The 24359-nt window shown below is 33.1% G+C and overlaps 1 protein-coding gene across 14 annotated transcripts in view; it reads left to right on the top strand.

The window, feature by feature from the left end:
- The first annotated feature begins 333 nt into the window (after positions 1-333).
- The window catches only part of LOC143239780 (protein phosphatase 1 regulatory subunit 16A-like), an 81599-nt gene continuing 57573 nt past the window's right edge, over positions 334-24359 (top strand). For 2 of the 14 annotated variants that reach the window (XM_076481280.1, XM_076481276.1), the window contains exons 1-2: positions 347-484; positions 22337-22418. The gene's annotated coding sequence lies outside the window, so the exon portion shown is untranslated. Of the gene's footprint in view, positions 485-20642; positions 20845-22264; positions 22419-24359 lie in introns of those variants that run through there. The other 12 variants (XM_076481281.1, XM_076481277.1, XM_076481283.1 and 9 more) reach the window with 8 other exon arrangements.

The following is a 24359-nucleotide window of genomic DNA, read 5'->3' as shown; positions in this document are numbered from 1 at the left end:
GGGATGTTAAACTTAGTTTTAAATTATATATCGTGTTTTTAATTTCTGTATGGCTTGCTTCACTCCGAAGCACCACTATTTTGTCGAGTACATACTGTCAAATATATAAGCGATCAAAAACTTTTTTAGTCTATAGTCTTAGGTTCTACGTATTTCTTCAAAGAAGGTAATATTGTAGATCTCACAGTTGGATCTGCTTAATCGAATACATAATATGTTCGACAACTTCTGTTGGGTTTCTAGGTAATGTTTTAGAAATAAGTAACTTTTTTTATTAATATGTATAAAAGTTATTTTCTGTAACAAATCAAAGTTTAATGCTGTAAAACGTGTGTAGATGGCGCCGTAGCTAAGATGGAAGATCATTTAAATTAATTGCGGTTTTTGTAATTTTCATTATAATGTTTGTAGTTAGTAGAAGTTAAAGTCGTATGAATAATTAAGAGTTACTGTATATCTTGGAGATCAAAAGGTCTGTTTATTTGTAAGTACAATATACTGTATTTTATTAATTGCATGTCATTTTAATATTATTTTTACTGTTTTAGTAACAAAAACGTGTTTTATGGCATGGATCCCAACTTTGAATTTGAAGTTTTATTTTGTTTTTTGTCGTTACGTAATGAATGATTAACCAGTCATTTCAAAAATCTGCTTGTGAAACAAAATACAGAGAAAAGTTATTTTCAAGCGATTAGGTGTTTTTTAACACAATAAATTAAAATTTTAGTAAAAGTCTTAGAAGTGATTGTTAATATTTAGTTTTACTTTGTAACATCATCACTCATTGTGTAAAGCGTGTTAGTGTTGCTACTACTACTACTAGAGTTTTACCTCGTTGAAACAGAAAGGTTACTGTATGTTCTCTACTGTTAGCAATAGCATTACTGAAATTGATACTGGATTATTGAGAAGCTATATTTAGTATATTATAACATAAACAGTGACTTCCAGAAAAAAGTGAAACGAACTTCTTCATAATTAGTAGTGGTACTAACTAAAGTATTTATAAAACATTTCAATCTGTTTGTTCATTGAAATTTATAGGTATAATCTTCGTGAAAAGTAAATTTATTAATAATTTGTAATCAAAGTATCCTTAAGTCTAGAAATTGAACTAAAAAGTAACTTTTTAATTAATGAAACTAATTTGAATTCTTATTTGAACAGCCGAGAATTACATACTTTCATAAATCAATACACACATTTATAAATGCATCTTGATATCCTAAGTAAAAATATGAAAAATTTTTTGACACATCACTCTCACACAGCTATATAGGTTGTTATGGAATTACTTTTACTGTTAGGTAACTGATAAGAGTTATAATGCAAGATGCTCTACAAGATGATACTTATTCTTTATTACAAATAGGTTAGAACATGTAGTTGAATACTTCCTATAACTTTGAAGTACTCCACAATTAGCACATTTTTTAGCTGAACATTTCTGAGTGGTAATATAGTGGTTGCCATTTAGACATAGATTGGAAAATTATTGGCTTGTTTTGGCCCAATAATGCATTTTTGATTTTAACAGTTAATTATTAAGTGGAACCAGAGTAAAATATACTTTAAGTTATCATTGCATTTCGTTACTTGAGTTGAACATATTGTTAGTTCCTCAAGTGTTAGCAGAGGCTTACCACCCAGAAGTAGTCTAGATTACTGTACATTTAACAGAATGTGACAATATTTATATGAATAATGAGAAAATATGCTTTGTTTACATCCTTTTTGTATTAAGTTATTCTATAATTACCAATGATGTCCAGGTGGAACCTATTAGCAACAAAATTTTCTAAACTGCTTGTGGATTCATGGCTTTTCTGGAGTCTTTTATGTAATTTGGATATAAAGTGGATGATTTCATCCACTATTTTAGTCAGTACTTTATTCTAAGTGTTGTAATAGGAAGAAACATGAAAGATACACAATATTATACAATATGTATGTCCCTAGTGTTAGTGAGTAGTGTAGAAACAATTTTGTAGTCGGAGGATTAATCAGAAAAATATCTATCAACAGAACAGCTAGTAACACTTGTTGATGTAAAACACTATGCATGAAGTATTTATCAATAATTGGCAGTGACTTTTGCATATACTTTGCTAGAAATAGTGAAATTCTTTTTGTTTAAAAATTATTAATCTGTGCTACTTTTATTTTTCTGTTCTTTATGCTAGTAGAGGTTAGAGGTATGTATAGACTGTCAAATTATAGAAGCTTTTAATTATTTATAGTATATTATGATCAAATGATGATTCTGCCTCAGTTTGAGATTGGTTAGTGGGATATTTGCAAATTGATAGATAGGTTCATTAATTTAATGTTATAATCAGTTAGTACAACCTCCCTGTAATAAGCAAAAAAAAAAAGAAAGTGTGTGGGTATGTGTGTACTACCTTTTTAACATTTTCAACATCTGCATTATTATAGCATAGTGTATTAATCATCCTGTGTTTATTCATATTTTTGTGTGTGTATGATAGGTCTCTTCTAAATGTCACCATTTATGCATTTTGTGAAAAATAATTGCATAATATAGAATTATGTAAAAAAACAGTACATTTTCATTTTATCTAACACTTAAGTAACCATAGAGTTGGTGGTGGGTTGTGCCAGCCAACCCACCTTCTCTCTAATGAGCAATTTAAAATTAGTGACAGTGAAAAATAGCCTTAGTATCTTTCTAATAAAGAAAGTGGGGTGAACATGTTCAATTAGAGTAGGAATAGAACCTGGGGTACCTGTACTCACTCCCATTCTGTAGCTTTGCACTAACAAGAAACATAATGACAATATTGCACTTACTTAGATAATTGGAATAACTGAAATAGTAATAACTGCAAACATTAATTTGGATCAGTTGATTATTTTAATGGCATTAATCAACAATTTATAGTTTCAGTTAATCAATTAAATTGTCCAACTTTAATCAGATGACTTAAATTTTGAACATGCTAGATATTAGAATAAATATATAGATTTCTTTATAAAGTTTGAAATATTTTAAGTCAATCATAAGATCTATGTGTTTCTTACTAAATAGTTTCCTGTTATTAGGTCTTGTGAACTTGCTTCATTGTGCAACATAGCTATAAGAAGTTACTAACATTGTATTTGATTCAGGTCATAGTATCATTATCCAGTTACAACCATACACATGTTTTGGCCAGGTTTTGCATGATATATTATTGTTCCTGTCAAATATTGAATTGGGAAATAAATGATTTTAATATGTTCCAAATGGTTTGATAAGCTCATGTTGAGGCTGTAAAGGTTGCTGCAGTGGGAAAATACAATAAAGGTATTAAAATGTGATTAGTCACATAGCATTGTTTCAATTGTGATCATTCAATATGTGTTTGGCCTAATTCTAGCTTTGAACCTCTTTCCTCAGTTCAGGTTGGTTGTTCATTGTCTAGTCTATTTTTGTCATGCTATCACAAGTATTATTCTCGTAACACTGATCTTATTGCATGCTTTAGGCTGGAAACAATTTTTATTTTACTTATTTGGATTCCTTCATAGAATGTCTTAGTCCAGATATATGCTGGTTTTCAAATATGTGACAGTCTTGTTTGTGGCATAATGATTGTTCCACTGTGTATTCTCTAAAGATTTTCATATGTGATAATGCATGATTGTTGAAAGTGTAATTAATTGACTTTTGTATGATAATACTGGGATAGATGGTTTATATTTAAATATGGTAGAGACAGGCTTGTTTACTAAGGCTATCAACTCAGCTGTAAGAAAAGCTTCAAACAAGGTCTAGACCAGGGGTTCCCAACTTGTGGGAAGCCTTGTTAGAAGTAGCTTGGAATAACATTAATTTTATTTCATCAATTACATTTTCAAGTCGCGAGTGCCAAAAGGTTGGGAACCCCTGGTCTAGACAATGATGAGGGCCAATAAAAATGAAATGTGAAAAGAATAAGAGGGAAAGATGTTTACCATAGGAAATGAATATAAAAGTGGTTGTAAGGATAGGCTTCATTGTTATTATTGTAACTCCAGAAATATAATAAATAGATGGCTTTAGAGCACTGATAGTAATAGAGGATTTTGCTATAAACTGGAATAACTGAAGAATGGTTAAGCATAAAAGATTTTGATGACAGAGGTTTCTTTTAAAATAAAGGGTTACAGGCTATTTAATAGGGATAGAGTATCAAAGAGGGGGAGGAGAGGCTTTATATATAAAATGTGTTACATCTTATTGAAGTTGAGGATATTAAAGATAACAAGGAGATTGAATCCAATTGGTATCTGTTGGTGGAAATACAGGAAAGAGACTTTTACTGGGAATTTTGTTACAGACCACCAAATGATAGTGATGAAGTTACTGAGAAACTTCACAATGAGATTAAAATCTCGGCTGTTAATGAAATCATAATTATTGGAGATTTTAGTTTCAGGCCTGTAAATTGGGAAACACTGGAGCCAAACCTTGAGGAATAAATGTTTTTGGGAACTATTCAGAGTAGCTTTCTTCACCAGTTAGTTGAGGAACATACTAAAAAAAAAAAATGTTAGATTTAATTTTAAGTTCAAATATAGAAATGATTGAGAGGGAAGAATATTTAGGTGCAAGTAATCATTGCTTCATAAGGTTTGCCTGCTGTATAAGGATATGAGAAATGATATTTTGGTTACAGATTTCAAAACGATCTTTGAAGAGATGTGACAATAATTATCTGTTGTGATTTGAGCATTTGCCTTATTTGGAGTCACTGACCAGATATGGAAGATTTTTTAAAGATAAATTTTTAAATATTCAAGATAAACTCTTTCTTTATAGAAAACAAAGGGTAGCTGCAAGTAAAACACCAGGTTGGCTCACAAATAGATTAAGAGATAAAATTAAAGAAATGCATAACAAATTAAAAAAAAATTAGATAGAATGGTATGACTTAAAACATTATATAATATCAATAAAGTTAGTGAAACAGGAAATTAGACCATCAGAAAGGATGTACAAGAGAGGTTGGCTGAAAATGTAAAAATTCACAGTAAGGATTTATTTAAATACATTAAGGGTAAACAAAATGTTATGGGGATAGGACCCTTGAGGAAAGATAAAGGAAGGCTAGTATCTGGTAATTATTAGATGGCCAGGTTATTAATTTCTGCTTTTTATTTGGTTTTTACTAATGAAGACTTAAGCAATATTCTGTATCTTTTTCATTTGTAAAATTGAAATGTGATCAAACAAGATGACTGCAATAATTCTGAACTGGTTAAGAAAAAATTGGGAAGTTAGAAAATGATGAGGCTTTTGAGCCAGATAATATTTCCCTGAGGGTTTTGAAGGAGGTTAAAGATTTGGATATATGCACCACTTTCTACTTTTTTTTTATCAGTCTTTGAATAGTGGGCATGTATTAGAGGTTTAAAAGTTAATTAATGTAACTCCTGTTTTCAAGGGAGTTGGTAAAAATTGTCCCAGTAATTATAGACTGGTTAGTTTTACATCAGTTGTGGGGAAAGTTTTGGAAAGTCTGTTGAAAGATGCTTTGCAAAGCCATTATAACAAAGTTTAGAATTTTACTGGATTGTCAACATAGTTTCACCAAGGGAAAATCTTACCTTACAAATCAGTTTGCCATTTTTTTAAAAGGTTACTGCTTGTGTAGGTGAGAGTAAGGGTGTAGGTATGTTGTATCTGGAGTTTCAGAGAGTATCTGACAAGGAGCTATACAAAAGGCTTTAAAAAAAATTATATCTATGGGTCAAACTAGCCTTAAGACTTCCAAAATTTACCCATGTGTCACTTGCACAAATCATGAAACATACAAACAATAAATGAAAGACTAACATCTCTAACATTCAAATACTACAAGAAAAATAGAAAAAAGAAACTCCCTCTTGCTATTTCACACAATGACAAATACATCATACAAAACAGTGTCCTCACATGACCAATTCTTAGCCATGAAACAAACTTTAAAGAGAATTTTAAGGATTTGTTTACCCATCTGTGTTGTTTCATTTACAGCTCTGGGCAAAGGACAGGTAGATTATTTGATATGTGTCCCATGAATGTGGGTTTTCTGAGGATCTTCCATCCCCCCCCCCTCTCCACTACAAATTTTTCATCACTGTCATTGCCATCCTTGGTCTTTTCACAGACCACTGGACATTTACCAAATCACTTTATCATGCAAGCCAGTAAATACAAACTATCTCTAAAATTATTGGTTGTGGAGATGAGGGTAAGGAAATAGATTTGATATATCTGGATTTTTAGTAACCATTTGTCAAAGTGCCATATAGAAGGCTTGTGAAAAAGTTATCTCTGTGGGGGATAAGTTAGCAAATTGGATAGATGAATTGCTGGAAGAAAGAAAGAAAGGACATTGTTTCAAATGGAGATAAGTCAAACTGGATTAATGTCATAAGTGGGGTACTGCAGGGCTCAGTTTTAGGACCTTTACTCTTTCCTGATTACATCACTGACATGGACAAAAGAGTAGTCAATAAATTGCATACATTTACTGATGGTATTAATGTTATAGGTGTTACTAACTGTGAAGAGGATTTAGATCATTTATTGAATTGGGCAAATATATAGCAGATGTGTTTCATTATAATAAATGCAAGATAATGCATGTGAGTTATGATAACTTATAATTTGAATGGGATTAATCTTAATAGTGTTACAAAAGAAAGGAATCTTGGTGTAATAGTTGATCAGTCTCTAAAGTCATCTAGGCAGTGTGCTGTTGTAAGTGGTAGAGCAGATAGAAATTTAGGTTGTAAATACAAGTGTGAAGAGGTTATTATTTCATTGTACAGGTCACTGGGTAGGTCACATTTTGAATACCATATTCAGTCTCGAGCTTCTTGCCTTAAGAAAGACATTGAATTGTCTGAAAAGGTCAGAAGGGTTACTAGAATCATGTCTGGGATGAAGGAGTTGTCATATAAGGAGAGGCTGAAATCTTTCGTTTCATCATGTAAAAAGGATTAGGAGGGACCTGATTGAAATGTTTAAGATTGTAATGGGAATAGATGAGGTTGCATCATATCTCTTTATACTTAACAGTGAGAATAGCAGAACTAGGGGACCCAAATGCAAATTTTAGCAGAGTAGGAGTCACCTTTATCTAAGATGTTTTTTTTTCTAACAGGGTCTTTAGCCTTTGGATGTTATAGAGGCAGTAAATTTAAAACCAGTTTAAGAAAAAGCTTTAAGTATAGGTATAATGAGGAGTGGCTGTAAGTTTGTTTTAGAGAGTGGAATAGCTGAGATGGACTTATAGGTCCCAATATTGTCCCAAAATATTAAAATTGTATTGAGTATTTACAAGTGTATGTATGTTTAGTGAGGCAGTTTAGATTTTATTCATTTTTAAGTAAAGTTTCCATAATACATGTATTATCATTGGCCTTGATGTATGTATGTATGTATATATATATATATATATATATATTAACATTTTTTTTGCTTGATTATATTTAAGAAATTAAGTAAAATTTTTGAGATTTTTATTCAAAGTTGCAAATATACCTTATTCAACAAATTAATTTCCACTTCAGTTAAACAAGGCTAACTACATGTGTTACAAACTGTATGTACAGTTCTAATGAATGACAGTTCTAGAACATGTAAAAATACCTTGAAGTAAAGCAGGAAGAATCTTGATTACTTAGAGCTGAAATAATTTATTTTTAAGTGTTATCATTAATGTCATTGTATTAAATTTATTATACCCTCAAATTCTTTGCTGCACCAGAATTTAGGTTATTATTGTTTACTAATTTTTGCCAGCTTTTGATATGTAATGTATAAATCTTTACTTTAGGACTATTATATCTTGCAAAGTTAGAAGACATTTGGATTGACCAACCGTATTAGTTTAATTTTTCTTAAAATACAGCAGTGCATACTTTTACAACTGCATGCAGTCATAGTCCTCGTTGTAAAGTGGTTGTTGTGTGTGTGTGTGTGTGTGTGTGTGTGTGACAAGTTCAAGAGTTGATTATTCATATACTTAATAATTTTTGAAAGTGCAGGGTATGTAATGCAGACTTACCTGTTTTGAGTTGTATGCTGCAAATAATGTAATATACCTTTTAATAAGTCTCCTGATTGTTCAGTTATTTATCATTCTGTTTGGACATTGGATCAACATTACCACTGCATGAAATACAGTGAAAGAACAATGACCTTTATAGCCAATCTGTAGAAAATTCTTGGAGGCAGGAAATGTGGTTTGGGTCTTTATTAAGCTGACTATCTTCAGTATTAGGAAGTAGAAGGCTAAATATAGAAAAGAATATAATGCTTGATTTTTTTTTAGACCATTGAATAAAATATTTAAAATTAATAAAGTGGCTTGGGTCTCAAGAATATGGTAGAGTGAAATGAACCATTTGTAAAAAATGAAATGTACAACAAAAGATCAAGGAGTGTTATGTAAAGAAAAGGACAATAAGTTTCCAGTTGGCATTGTTCAATGTAATTGTTTAGAAAAGGTACAGATAAAATGGACATGGATGGGTTCAAAGGGTTAGGAGCTTTAATTTTTAGTTTAAAGTTGGACAATATTGCTAATAAATCTGGAGCAGTCATCATTTTCGATAAGGGGGGGAAAAATAAAACAATTTTAATAGCATAATTGAGAAAGTATAAGAACTACATGTTACTTGAAAATTCTTAAACTTTTATCACAGTGATGAATGTACGTTAAAATTTTTAAATGTAACGTAAGTTTATAGATTCACTAAAATGATTCTGTTCTAAGATTGTTATTCATGATGACGAGAAACCACATGAAGTAAAAATGTATTCTAAAGACTGCAGGTATGGGTATTAAAATTATAATTAAAATCAAATACAGAATAACAAAGATGACCTCAGAAGGTTAAAAAGTTGTTCTGTTCTTCATTTTAATGAGGTTTAACACCCATACTAGCCGTTTTTAGAATAAGATTATTTCCCAAACGTACGTTGTTACAGGTATGAATTGTTTTCGTAAGTCTAGTTGAAACTATTGGAATTTGTCATGTAGCAATTAGTGTACATGTATTACTTTTACTATTAATAATTTAGTGAACTGATATATCATAGTGATATTTTAAAAAAAGTTCTTCCTGTGGAGTTAAGACTAGAAATAATGTGCGCATTAGGATAAGTTTTTCAGTGTCTTGGCCCACAACCCCACTTACGTCAGACACTTTGATCAGAGTGAACAACGAAGACTCGCTGATAAGGTTTGAATTCTTTACTAGTTTTTACATGTTTGACATTTATTTAAAAGTATCTCGAACCAGTGGTTCACAATTTTTTCATGCTCACGTATTACTATTGGTGTAACTTTCTAAAGTTACAAACCCAGGCCTAATTTAAAGAAAAATTATAAACTTCGTAACAAAAATTCTTATTTTCAACACTTGCACGTTAAGGCAAAGGATTCGACTTGTTTTTCTGGTACGATTTAAAAATGTGGCACCATTTTTGTCAATTTTAAGGGTAGAAAATTCTGGCAAGTCTATGCAAGTAGAGGATGAGTGTATAAGTGAGGAAAATAGTTATTTGTATGTACGTTGAAAGCTCGGATAGGGCTTATTACAGTTATGATTTTTGTATTATGTCGTTTACAACCGACATGTATTATAGTTTGAGATTCCTCGATTTGCACCTTCATACCTGTTATGATAAAGAAACCCATGTGTGTACTATAGCCAAGAGTTAGCCGAAATGTTAAATTATTACAGTTAAATGAAATACAAATTGATAGATGGGTCACCACCCTCTAGTTAATAACAGGAAATAAGGGACGGTCTTACGGTCTTATATTACCTGAATTGCGCGTTGACAAACGTTTGGCTCAGTTTTTCTTGTTGGAACATCGACAAGTGAAGTTTGGTCCAATTAGTATTTTAAAACTGCTTTTTTTTTTTTTACAAAAAAATAATGGGTTCTACAATTATGGTGGCAAAACAAAGTTACTGAAAATATTTATCTTAACCAATGATTCTAACCCCTTGGTTCGCGACCTAAAACTGGGTCATTAAGAGTCTCTAATCTCCTTTGTAGTCCATATATTATGTTACAGTTGAACTAGTAAAAGCCATGGGTCACCGAGCTAGCTCTTCGGCCAGAATTTGGGTCGCATCCAGAAGATATTGAAAAGCATTGCTCTTAACCTGGGGGTCGTTTAAAGTTTCTCGGGGGTCACGGAAAGTTTGGGAATTATTGGGGAAATCACAGAGCAGTTTGTAGTTTTTGTGGCAAGTGCCTGTAACTGTCCACCAATTAGAAACACGCTGAAGTGCGGCAGTTCAACCGCGTCGAAATGCTTGTTGCGCAACTACCTGTCTAGTTTGAGTAAAAAATTGCATATATTACAACGTTTAGAATTGCCTAAATTTTTTAACTGTATAATATTAACACATCGAACTTTAAATATCAAAGTTTCCATCGTACTTAGTATATTTTCTCATATATTATATCAATCCTCACACTGAGTGAATAAGTAGATTTTGTTTGTTCCGTAATTCCATGGATTTTGCATTTGTTTAGCACTTATAGCATTTCTCAAGGTTATTTATTTGTAACATTTTCAATAAATTGGGGTCTTTATATAGTTTTGTTTTATTCTACCTTTACCCAAAGTTCACCATTATAAAAATTATCGGGGTCACGGTAACACCCTGGAGAGTCTCAGGGGTAAGACGATGAAAAAGGTCAAGAACCACTGAGTCTAAACAGACAAGTTAAAGCTGTCTTTTATAATTTCGTTATTGAAATACAGTTTCATTAGATGTGAGGCTTCGTGTTTTTCGAACTGTCAAATTCCAAAGGACACAAAGGAATGTTTTTTCAGGAGACGTTTATTATAAGTTTTACCATAAGTCAATGGATAAAGTAGGGGTGGTGTTTGTTGTTTAAAAAAAATTCGTGTCGCTTGTTTAATTTCCTTCAGTGCGTGTTTTTAAAAACATCCATCAAACAAATTGTGAACTGCGTATTATCTAATATACATGAGTTTATTTTCTCAGGAGCGTAGATAATGTGTATTATTTTCCCTTTTGTTTGAGAGAGAGAAGGGAGGTTAAAGAAAGCCCAATAAAAATGACCACACATAGAAGCAATGAATCGTTCAGTTAACTTCATAAATTTGAGAACCTTTTAAAGACGTGGATGCAAGACTAAAGAAGGTATTGAACCTTTGATACATTATGGGATGTACATGGTTTGAAATGATCCCTTGCAGTTTTAAGTGATTTTTTTTCGGGAGGTGGGTAGCGATGGGTGAGCCTATTATATTGTTAAACGTCAAGTGTTGCAGAATCGGTGTTACAGAGTATGTTCTTAACTGTGTAACCACCCCAGTAGGGTTTAGCCCATGCCTTCATATATGAATTCCTCGAAATTCACTTTGTACTTGCGGCTTTTGAGTGAATATTTTATGTTCCCGCGATTATGATAATTAGCTGTACTTGATTTGTAAGTACAAACTCAAACGAAAGTTTTTGGTTTTTTTTTTAACCATGTTACTATAAAACGAGATGTCGGCGAGTTATACGAGAAACAACGAAGCTGTTATTAAGAAAAAAAAACATTTAAAAGCTTATTATAATAGGTATTTAGTACAATTTATCTGTAATTTTGTTATCTAAACATTTTCTTACGAGAAGAAATAAGGCAAAAGTGTGGTATCGAATTAAATGAAACCTTTATGCATACCTGTGTATCAAATAAAATTTCCCTATTTCTTGTTTTTAACTAGTTTACAAATAAAACCATATGCTTGGTTTAAAAAGTAAGCAGATAAATACTCTGAACATTTTATACCACAGAGAAAGGAATTAGGATTTTTTAAATGTAATTTTCGTTTAGACAACAAATAACTACTCAACCATTGGATAGTTATAAGAAAATCCGATTTTAACATTTTTTTTTTTTTATTATTTTACTAATTGTATTTGGACAACAATTGTCATTAGGTTTGGTTTTACAATTCTCCCATCTTAATGTTTAAAAGTTCTCTGGTGGGACGACGGTAAATTTGCGGACTTACAACGCTAAAATCCAGGGATCAGTTCCCTGTGATGGACACAGTAGTTAGACCTATGTGACTTTGATCTAATAACAAACAAATTTACACTGGTTTTGTCGCTTCTTCTTGCACATACAAACAAAAACTTAAAGTCGGTGTTGTTACACTACGTTGAAAGAGCTGTATTTTTTTAATCTTAACATTTTAAAAGTATATTTTTAAATTGTTTTTGGGGGTATAGGTTATAAGTAGTTATGCTTGGGCTTTAATCATACTTAACAATACACACTTTGTTCTCAAAAGTATTTCACCTGTAGTGATCGTATTAAAGGTCACAGGTTGCATTTAAATATAATACGACTAATTCACAAGTCGGTACTTTACGAAAAAGCCATGTTTTACTATTTAAATACCTTCTATAATTTGAGAACAGACGAACAGCTTTGGCGAAATAGCTTTTCATCGTATTGATGACCTCTTGCATGCAGTGCTTTAACTTTATTTTTTTAATTATTTGTAAGAGACGAATGTTAATCGGTTGATGCGATAATTTATTATTATATTTGTAACTTTCAACACGCATCATGAAACGGGTACTATTTTTAAGGTGTTTTGGTGACTGTAAAAAAATAGCGTAAAAACAAGAGTAGTGCTGTAATCGATAGAATAAAAAATGACTAGTCGGAGTAGGTTTTTCTGTTTCAAATTGGATGGGCTGTCAACATCTTCCATACATTACCATACATAACAGTACTTAAATCCGGTTAAACAATATGAATGAAACGAAATGCTGCCAATATTAATTCTAATGCAATAAAGCTTACAAACGTGAACTTCTGTTGTGTTCGTGGCATTCTTTTGTTTTACTATTTCATCACTTGGTCAATTCACCTCGTTGCTATCTTGTATGCACTTCCTTGCTTTTTACCAGTCCTTTCATCGGGATAATCTGGAAATTGGTCTTATCTACAAGACGCTTGATCGTAGCTGTAAACGTAATTTGGATGCCTCTTGGGGCAGTACTAAGAGCGCTATACATTTTGAACTTTGCTATCCAAGTAGTGGTATACTGTTACACTTCTGTTTCAGATGGAAAATCGAATATATCTGGAAACTCAGCACGAAGTCTTTGAAACAACACCCCCCGGTCCTACTTTGTTCCTTTTATCCTCAACATCTTCTATAAACATAGCCTCAATTTTTATCTTAAAATTAAATTGTTTTTTTTTTCATACACTTCTCCATGCCTTGGACATTGCATCCAATCAGCATCAAACTCTTCAGGCTCAAAATCATCCACATTGTTCTCATTTAGTGCAGCGAACATCATTGTAGAGAGCTCCCATATTCCTGGTTACTTGAAGGATCATGCTTCCTATCAGTAAAATCAACATGACCAGTGTTAACCAACTCTACTACATACTTGAGGTTAATTGTTATCATATCTTTGCTATTCTTGGTATCTTTGTGCCTTTCTTTTATTTTTACTGAAAGAAAGCACCATTGACATACTTGGCACACATTTCAATCCTGTTGAGAGTACCTAATTTTTTCTTCATTGCATGCTCACGTTATTTCCATGCCAACGTTATTCAAATCTTGTTGGATTTGGTGTCTAAACAAAGCTGCAGGAAATAGTGATCCACAAAAGCAAACTTCACATCTTCATGACTTGAAGTAAATTCATTCTCGTATACCTCGTCAACCATTCATCATTTTCATCTTGTACAACATCTTCACTTTCATCATTGTCTGAAGAGTTTTTGCCACACACGCGCGCAAGATTCGTTTCTTATGAAACGCGCGATGAAAATATTTTTATTGACTTTTTTGGTTATTGATACAGTCTACGTTTTCTACTGCTAATGAAAGTTATTTTGACAAAAATATGTTTGAGTATGTGAAATTCAATTTATTACCGAAAATTTACGATCTCGAGTAAATGTCTTTACCTTTTTTCTTTTTGCCTTTTAATGTACACTATTCTTGGGGCGAGACGTGGATAAGAAGATTCAAAGTTCGATTCTGCCATTGTTACTTTACATGCTTAGCTATTTAAATTATAAGTGTTATAAGCATGACACTCAATCCCCCATATTCGCTTAAGAGTAGCTGTGTAGGCAGTGAGTTCTCAATGTTGTCTCTCCTCTCATTAATAAATAGTTCTAAGCTATAAATTGCTACGCGTGATCTTTGACGTCTGGCTTTGTCATTTAGCTCACGTGTCGTATAAGGTGCCGTTCAGGTTGAACGTACCCAATATAGCTTAGTTTGATGCTGTTAGCGTATTAACTCCAGGAATTTTTTCGCTGACCACTATATGCCTCGTGTATTTTAAATTCTGGATTACAGCTTACTTTTTGTAATCCTTATTGCACTACTTTATCCGTAAATCTAAAGTATTTTTTCATGTACTCATCTAATACTTTTGTAATAATATCACATACTTTTTAGGAAACTTACATGCGCGGGTATGTGAATGCTTCAGGTGGTGTGGAATACTAGTGTTTAGAGCCTGAAATTCCTTTTTCTCTGACATTTAATAATTAAGTCTCTTTTTTGTTACGATGCTCGACTCGCAATCATCGGTGGGTGATGATGACTAGCTCCCTTCCTTCTAGTCTTGCACTTCAAAATTATGGACGGATAGCGCAGATAGCCCTCGTGTAGCTTTGCGCGAAATTTAGAAGTTTTTTTCGTTTTCATCACACCGAAGGGAAAGTATAAATCTGCAAGTTTTAGTTTTGACTCCAAAACTTTTTTCTCTAAGCCTTAATGCAGCAGTTTAATTTTTTCTTAAACTGACGACGCCCACACCGATTTTAATACTAAACCTACAAACTTTATAGGAATTCTGGAACCATTACGTACCAGGTGATCATTTCTATCGTAAAGTTACAAGAATGATGCGTTAGTGAAATATTTCACACACACACACACACACACACACACACACACTGGGTATGTCTGCTTTTCCGTGTTATACTTGAGTACGAATACATTTTAAAGAGAAAGGGCGTGTGTGTGTTTTCTTATAGCAGAGCCACATCGGGCTCTCTGCTGAGTCCACAGAGGGAAATCGAACCCCTGATTTTAACGTTGGTACAGTCTTACCACTGTACCAGCGGGGGACTAAGAGAAAAGGAGGAAGTTGGAGTATGAACTCCATGATATATAATAAGGTAGGACTTGGAGATCTCCTTAATATTTTATTATTTATTACTTTTTGTAAGAACAGAGGCTGGAAGTTGCGTATAGTTGAAACAATAGGATTTAATTCAGCAATTTTCAGAACCTTTAAGCGTAACTGCTTTCCTACAACTGGTTGCAAACAGAGGAAGGCAGACAGTAAGAGTTGATGTTATGAGTGTAAGCACTCAACTCAACACCTTTAATTGATTGTCCATGATTACTGGTTAGTTTAACATCAGTGATTATATTTTGTGTGGTAGATGAGATAACGCAAACGTATTTGGAAGTTATTACCACAAACAAATCCGTTGTAACTTTAAAGTAACGATTAGGATACAGTAGACTTTGCAAAAAATAACTTCGTAATGCTTATTATATTTAGTAGAACAGACAACTAGTGTTTTATGTCTTAGTATTTCGTCATACACAGCACCGACAGTTCACAGAAAAGTCACTACCTTATCTAATTAAAACTACTGAGAGTTCGATCCGCCGACATAGGTCGGTTCTGCTACTCTTGCTTGACTGTAGGGCGACCTATATCCACTAAGTACTTGAAGTATTGGTTCTTTAACAGGAGTATGTCAAACATTTTAATAAAAGTGTAGCTGTTGTAGCTGTTTGTATGCAGCTATTTAATCAAAAACGCATTATCTGCGAAAAAAAAGGGGCGGACCCCAAAAAAATTGAGCGTGCGACTTAAAGGAATGGTATTAAAACTAGTGGTCAAACTGGTAGCTGCGTTTAGAGCATTGATAAGAATGTTACAACAAATATTTATTCATTAGCTACCAGGCCGCGTTTTCAGTTCAATTTGTGACATGATCGGTGGGTAAAACAAAACACGAGCTAACTGATGAATGAATATTTGATGTAAAGTTCTTATCAATGATAGAAGTGTAGCTATCAGTGTGGTCGCTGATTTTGATTTCACTCCTTTTAATTCGCATACTCGTTCTTTTTCTCTTTTTTTTTTGCTGCACATTTTTTTCACACTTAAATTGTTTTTGGTTTGTCATGACATATTTTGTCAATACAAACCACATCAAGTAACAAAGCGACACTATAGTAACCAACATTAGCTTTAGGATCGCAACCTTATTATTCGGAACAGACCTGTACTTTACAGAACTAACCAGATTCCATAAAATATTTTGGTAGGTTTTCCTCTCTAAAACGGTGTTAGTAACTTTCTTTATAGTAACGCTGTGGAAACTATTTTAAGTTTCTTGTATATGGTACAGTAGTATCAAGTATCGTTATTTACTCTAATTGTTTAAGCCAAACGGCCCGACATGGCCAGGTGGGTTAAAGCTTTCGACTCGTAATCTGAGGGTTGCGGGTTCGAATCCCGGTCGCACCAAACATGCTCGCCCTTTCAGCCGTGGGGGGTAATAAAGTTACGGTCAATCTCACTATTCGTTGGTAAAAGAGTAGCCCAATAGTTGGCGGTGGATGGTGATGACTAGCTGCCTTCCCTCTAGTCTTACACTGCTAAATTCGGGACGGCTAACACAGATAACACTCGAGTAGCTTTGTGCGAAATTCAAAAAAAACAAACAAACAAGCTTAAGCTAATATTATATGACGCTAAGCACACATTCATTAGGAGAATTTCATAAAATTTAGCAAATGTGTGCTTGAAAGTTTGTAATTATTGATGTATAATAACAGTCAACCCATATGATTTTTTTTGAAAACTTGAGCAAGTAGCTGCTAATCTAGTTTTCTTGGCCTGAACAATGCTTTTATATCTGCACGTGCTTATTGACCCTATAGATTTGCTGTTTTAAATCGGTTGCCTTTAATCCGGATAACAAACTAAAAACCGTCTGTCTTTCGTAGTAGGTGAAGCTGTAATAAATATTTAAGACGGATAGCTCACGAATATTCGCGTAGGCGTGTGCAAATATTTTGGTTAAAATTGAGCGGTTTTTGATGAATAACTTTTACACACGTGACTTATTTTGACATGTATGACACGAGATTTAGAAGGTGAAGAAAGTTGGTGATACAATAAATTAAGCCAAAAATGATTTACATTTTCAGCCAACCTTTTCTCGTACAAGTTAACAGTAAGAATTTATTTAAACACACTAAGGGTAAACAAAATGTTATGGAGATAGGACACTTGAGAGAAAGAGAGATGGAGGGAGGGAGATATAAAGGAAGGTTAGTATCTGGTAATTAATTATGAGAAGGCCAGGTTATTAAATTCTGCTTTTTTTTCAGTTCTTACTAACAAAGATTTAAGCAGTATTTCACATCCTAACGGTTGATAAATGCAAATGGTATCAAACAAGATTATTGCATTAATTCTGAACTGGCTAAAAAAAATTGCGAATTTTAAGAACAATAAAACTTCTGGTCCAGATAATATTCCTCAAGGGTTCTGAAGGAAGTTAAATTGGATATGTGAGCCACTTACTACAATTTCATGCCAGTCCTTAAATATTAGCAGGTACCAGAGGATTGAAAGTTGGCTAGCATAATTCTTCTCTTTCATTTAAGAAAAAAAAAAAGGTAATTATAAAAGCATTAGTCTTGCATTAGTTGTAGAGAAAAATGTGGAAAGTCTGTTAACTGATGCGTTGCAAAGCCAATTAACAAAGTTTACAATTTCACTGGATAGTCAAAATTTTACTGAGAGAAAATCATTCCTTTCAAATCGTTTGACATTCTCTTGAAACGTAACTGCTTATGTAGTTGAGGGAAAGGGTATAAATTTGTATCTGGATTTTCGAAACAATTTGACAAGGTGCCACATAAAAGGCTTGTAAAAAAACAAAAATCTTTTCCCTATGGAAGGGATAAGTTGGAAAATGAGATATCCGAGTAGCTATAAAATGAGTTTTCTTGAAGATGTCCAATTTCCACCCACAAACACTTTCCTGGTCGCTCTTGGATTTGTAAGTCCCAGCCACTAGGTGTCCCTGCTTATAGGTTGTTCATTGAGATGTGCTCTGTCAAACACTCTTGTTTTGCTATTTCTTATCAATGTTGTCATCATTATCATCATAACCAGTATAAATCTTCTCTCTACTTTGGAGACCACTCATATCAAACAAACCAGTAAATAGAACTGTCTATTACTTTTAACCCCACACTTTTATCAAAATTTCACAGTTCTACGAGTAGGATAAAGGAAGATAATATCCCTGAACACCTTAGTTTAGGAAAATGTAAGATCTTTAAAAACTATATACCTGCCATGTTCTTTGTTGTTGTTGTTATCTCTATAGATGTAGTGGATAAGTAAGTAAATTGGATAGAATAGTAGCTGGATGAAAGAAAGCAGAGGGTTGTTACAAATGGATTTAAGCCAAACTGGATTAATACCATAAGTGGGTACCTCAGGGCTCGATTTTTAAAACCTTTTTTTGATTTACATCAATAACATAGATGAATGAATAGTCAATACATTACTTAAATTTACCTATGATATTAAGGTATTTGGTGTTGCAGGATGTGAAAAGGATGCTACTGTTTTACTAAAGGATTTAGATCATTTAGTGAGTTGGACAAATAAATGGCAGGTGGGTTTTTTAATTATAATAAATTCAAGATAATGCATGTGGGTTATCATAATTTGAATAATAATTTGGATGAGAATAACCTTAACAGAGTTATGAAGGAAAGGAATCTTGGTGCAAATCCATCAGTCTCTAAAACCATCTAAGCAGTGTGCTGTTGCTAGTGGTAAAGCAAATAGGAATTTAGGTTGTGTCTACAGAAATATTGAATACAAGTGTGAAGAGATTGTCATTGAAATACATTGAAATTGAAATACAATTTAATTGTCATTGAAGAGAAATACATTGAATTATTGAAAAGATTGTAAAGGGAATTGTGATGTTAATCCATGTTGTTTTTTTTCATATTTGGCAGTGAAAGTAGTAGGACTAGGAGACAAGTGTAAATTTAGCTGTGGTAGGAGTAATCTTCACCTAAGTTTCATTCATAGGTTCCCTATGGATGTTGAAGTAAATTTAAGTAAGTTTAAGAAAAAACTTTTAGTATATGAATGATAAGGGCTGACTTTAAGATTTTCTTTAATTACTTTAGAGGATTTAACAGCCAAGACGACCAACAGATACCATGTTGTCCCAAAACATTGTTTTGCTTAGGCCAAATTTGATACTAATTGTAGGTTGCAAAGATCTATCAAAGTACTAAATTTGGCAGTTTTCTTATGGTGCAAAAATACAAAACGGGAATAAACTAAATGAAAAATTGATGTTTTTATATCTTGTATTTTTTGTAATGGATTGTGTTGAAATTTGTTGTGTTAACTAAGAGTGTAGTATATTATATCCACTGAAAATATACAAGTGAAATATAGGAAGTGAAAATTGCTACACTATCGCTGCTGTTACAACCTGTTCTGTAGCAGTTTGTTTTGGCCATTGACATATTACTGCGTCTTTTGACAAAAACTACTTGTTTCAGATTATATCTGAATTAAAATCACCAAAAGTGAAGTAGGTTTCTAATATAAAAGAATCCATAACAAAGTTTTTATTTTTTTATATAAAATCTCATGAATGTTGCAACAGGAAGTTTCATTAATAACTGCATCTACAAAGAAATACTTCAATAAAAAAAATCTATTCTGTGATGCAATGCTGTGTTGAAAGCTCATTTTTTAACTAAAATTTTTAATCAAATCTATTTCATCATGAATGATGAACGTCGGTGAATGTCAAGTACGGGTACATTGTTAGGAATCATTATAGGTTTAGATTACTCTCTATGGCGTAGAAATTATAAACACAAAACATCAACAGGTAACATGGTATCAATCTTAAATATTTGTTTCTTGATGCAATGTCATTAGTCACTTTCAATATCAAATGTCTTGTTTGTAATGTAGTATGAAACTATTCGTATCCGTTTTTGTACAACTCGTAGAACCGTTTTACAATATCTTTTGTTTCGTTTTATTGTAAGACTATGAAATGAATGATCGAGGGGGGTTCCCCTGTTTCGTAAACTAATCTAAGATCTCTTCAAGCTGGGCTTCAGCCGTCACTAACCTTTTAATAATTACTTATTAATCTATCAAACAGGTTGGGAAGGGCTTTTATTATGACAAATTAATAGTAAGTAATCAAGGTCATAACAGTTGGAGTCAAGCGTAGAGGGGTGTTGGAGAAGTTTAACCTTCCTTTCGTTAATAGCCCCTACTAAATGCAAACGCTTTTTTTTCTCCATATTGGTGGTTATTTGAGGGTGTGTCGTTTTGTCTGTTTATTTCTAACCCTTAGACTTTGCCCTACCTCTAGAAAAGAATTACATTTTCTTTTTCGTTGTCACTCTTGGCCTCCTGACTATATATTCTGCATACCGCTGTAGGCTGGTGTTTCACGTGAACAAGCACCCACCTGTGACTTCCTTCCTTCCAGCGACTGTGGTTGTATGACTTGAACAGCTAGTTTGTTTGTTGGTAAGCCACGCATAAAGTAAGTTTTCGTATTTGGCCTGGCTGTGGCATGTTCGTTCTCAGTTAGTCACTATATTGTTTGCTGTGGGGAATTGTTGCGCCATATTTGTAAGTGTGAGACTGTTACCAATGGTTCAATTGTATTGGAAGAAAGAGAAAAAACTTCAGATTTAAAAAATGAAAATAGTGAAGGTAAGTTACATGTGTTAAGTTAGTGTTTTACACGTACTAAACACCTTTATTCATGATGACGAGAAACCCACTTGAAGTGAAAATGTATTCTCAAGACGGCTGGTATGGGTATTAACACTTTTGTTAAAATAAAGTAGAACAACTTTTCGATATTCTTGGGTCATCCTCAAGTTAATCTGTATTGTTAAAGCTTTGTATTAAATATTCCAAAAGTAAAGTTCTTTGTACACTATTGTGCTTTAGCACTATCATTTTATTGAAAATTATCCCAAAGTGTTTTTGAAGTGCGTGATTTTATATATATTGGTGAAAATTAACTCATTTCAGGTTTTCACATTGTAATTGCTGTTTATATGGTTAAAACAACCCTCTGACAAAATTGAACAAGTTTAAGTTATTTCCAACAGTTGCTCTCTGAAATCGTTGTGATTGTTTGACTGTGTAATCTACCTGGTGTCTGTGACCTAACAGTAACAACGAAGTAGACGTATTATGGGAAGCTCTGAAGTTAATATTGTTATTTTACAGGGTGTCCACAAATTATTCACCCAATTATATGCCTTTATAAATTCTTTATTATAGGAGCTATCTTAAAACGTTTTGTGGTAATTACTAACACAACTCCAGAAATTTTCTTTATTTCATAGAACATCCACGCAAAACGTGCTTCTTGCTGTTTGGAACGAGATGATCTACGCGTTACCAATTGGGCTCGCGTGGTGTTGTACTTCCTTAAAACAAACATTTCTTGTTATTAATTACCACAAACCATTTTAAGATAGCTCCTATAATAACGATTCAGTTCTTTATCTTTGAAATAGCGGAAATAAAGTTGACACTTTGAGGCTGCGTTGTTGCAGGTTTATACTGTCGTCCTAAAATAGTTTGTTTTAATGCACAATTAATATAATTGATATTAACATTTATTTGCGGCGTATTTTAACTGAACGATTTATCAAACGGTAAATTTGTTTGATGTTGAAATTTCAGTCGTATTTAACGGGGTAAATATTAAATTAACTTTTATGAATTAAGTACAGGTGATTCAATATGCTCGTTTGGACAGGTAGAGGCCCGGCATGGCCAGGTGGTTAAGGCACTCGACTCGTAATGTTAGGGTTGCGGGTTCGAATCCCTGTCGCACCAAATTGTTCACCCTTTCAGCATGGGGGCGTTAATGTTACGGTTAATCCCACTATTCGTTGGTTAAAGAACCGCCCAAGAGTTGGCGGTGACTAGTTCCCTCTGGTCTTACACTGCTAAGTTAGGGACAGCTTGTGCATATAGACATCGCGTAGCTTTGCGCGAAATTCAAACTAAACCAACTGTACAGTAACACAACTTTGTGTGTTACGTTTTGGTAGCATTTAAATGTTTTGTATCTATGTTCGTATTGTTGATAATCCGTGGTTCGAACTAGGAAGCGACCTTCAGTAAACCCACTGAATCGTGAATCTGCTCATCCCAATCTGTGAAGTGTTCTACTTTTCAGCCAACACTGATTTTGAATTCTGTGTTCCGGCGGGGCGTTTTGTGTTATGTACCAGTAGCAGGTGGATGAAACTGGCTCTTTGGTGAGTTGACAGTTTTTATAGTTAATTGTAGAATTTCTTTTTAATAACTAGGTAAAACCAAGTTAATAATATACTTTTATTAGTTATTTAGAAATTCGATTTTCGGAAAAGGTTTGGTAAATATAATGTCGATGTATCATTGCACTTTCTGCGTCTGTTTGTCAGTATATGAGAATTGGTGTGTATGTACTATTGAATTTTGGGTGTGTTTGATAAACTGATTTGTGGATGAAATGTTTAGTGTTTTAAACTGGACGTATTACAACTCACTGGTTTTTGTATTTCTGTTGTATATTTTGGTGTGTTGAAATTCCCATAACCTTTTATATTTACTTTTATAATACTGTATGAGTTTGTGAAAGACTGGAATCCAAACCTGAATTCGGTATTTATTTAAAATCGTCACTTATCATTCAGACACCTAGTTTGACCTTTTGTCACATTAACATCCAACAGAGGTCAATATCTACACTAACAGGATCTAAATCCGGTCCTAGAATATTTAGGTCAAAAAAAACCTGTATATCAATTTTTTCTGTATGTTACTGTTTCCCAGTATTCGATTGATTTTTATCGGAGTTTGATACAACCGTGACATTTGAGGACATACCCTGTTTACGTTATGTGAAAAATGTTTATGTAACGTTTATTGTCGACTAACTATATGATTAGATGAACTGTTTGTTTGTTCAGTGATTAATTATAGCGCGACGAATGTTACTGTTTTATCACTACGAAACAATTACGTTGATAATAGCATGTAAGCTTTTTCTATATTGAGAATCTTGTTTGGGAATTTCGCACAAAGCTACTCGAGGGCTATCTGTGATATTGAGAATCACCGGCTCAAGTCGCACAGAAATAAATATATATATGTTCTCTAACTGTACACTTTTCTACGATTGTACAATTGGTCCGCATCATCTTGTTGTTTAGTAAATAATGTTATGTTGATTATATCTGTTAGCTTATTCCTGAGAGTATAACAAAAACATTGTTCTAGGATCAAGTAACATCGTTCCTGTTCCGTTGATGGTTTGTCCTTAAATTGTAAGGTGAACTAGTTTGGAGATCTGGTTATTATTAAAAACTGTTATTTTTGACGCTGTTGTATTGCTTTCACCTTTGACGCAAATTACAATATTAATTATGAGGTTGTGTTTTTACGAATCCGATTTAAAGTTGTTAGAGCTAGTATGTAGACTAGTAAAAGTTTTCTTTCGGCATATAAATGTACGTAAACTGGTTATTCAGACAGTAAACTTGAATAACTAGAAGGGGTAGTTTATTTTTAGACTGAAGGTAAATTTCGTACATGGATGCTGAAAATTCAGGATATTTTGAAAAGTAATTGGTTTTTGCGAAAAAGTGCAAACGTGCCATTGACACTGGGAGAGAGTTCTGGTTTCAACGGTCAACTTTATACCCAGTAGTAGTAGAAGGTGTATCAACGTGTTCTTCGCTAGGACCAACCCTCACAAACCTGTTTGTGTCATTATGACTGATTGTGGCTAGACGGATGTCCCGCGGAACTTAAGACGGTTCTTTCCAGAGTCGGTGACACTCTTTACATTTTTACAACATGGACATATTTACAGAATTTCCTTAAATATCAGCACCCACGTGTTACATTTACCGATGATATTGAGGCCAAAAATAAACTTTCATTTATGGATGGTTAACTGTTTGTTTAACCAGTTTACAACTCTGTTAAAAATAACACTTTTGATGGTCGATAAATTCGCTCTGGTAGCTTTGTAGCAGATTTGTTTAAATGCAACTTGAAAATTAACCTCCTTCGAGTCTTTTTTTGTATTCTAGGTACATATGATATCACATTACATAAGTCTGGACAAAGTGAATGGAACCAATGATTTAGGAAATTATTCTGATAAAGCGACGTTGTTTAAATTGGTATGGAACATTCAGCTTTTGTAATTG

This window comes from Tachypleus tridentatus, chromosome 13 (assembly GCF_004210375.1).
Source record: "Tachypleus tridentatus isolate NWPU-2018 chromosome 13, ASM421037v1, whole genome shotgun sequence".
Taxonomy (NCBI): Eukaryota; Metazoa; Arthropoda; class Merostomata; order Xiphosura; family Limulidae; genus Tachypleus; species Tachypleus tridentatus.
This window is presented reverse-complemented; position numbering and strand designations above follow the sequence as displayed.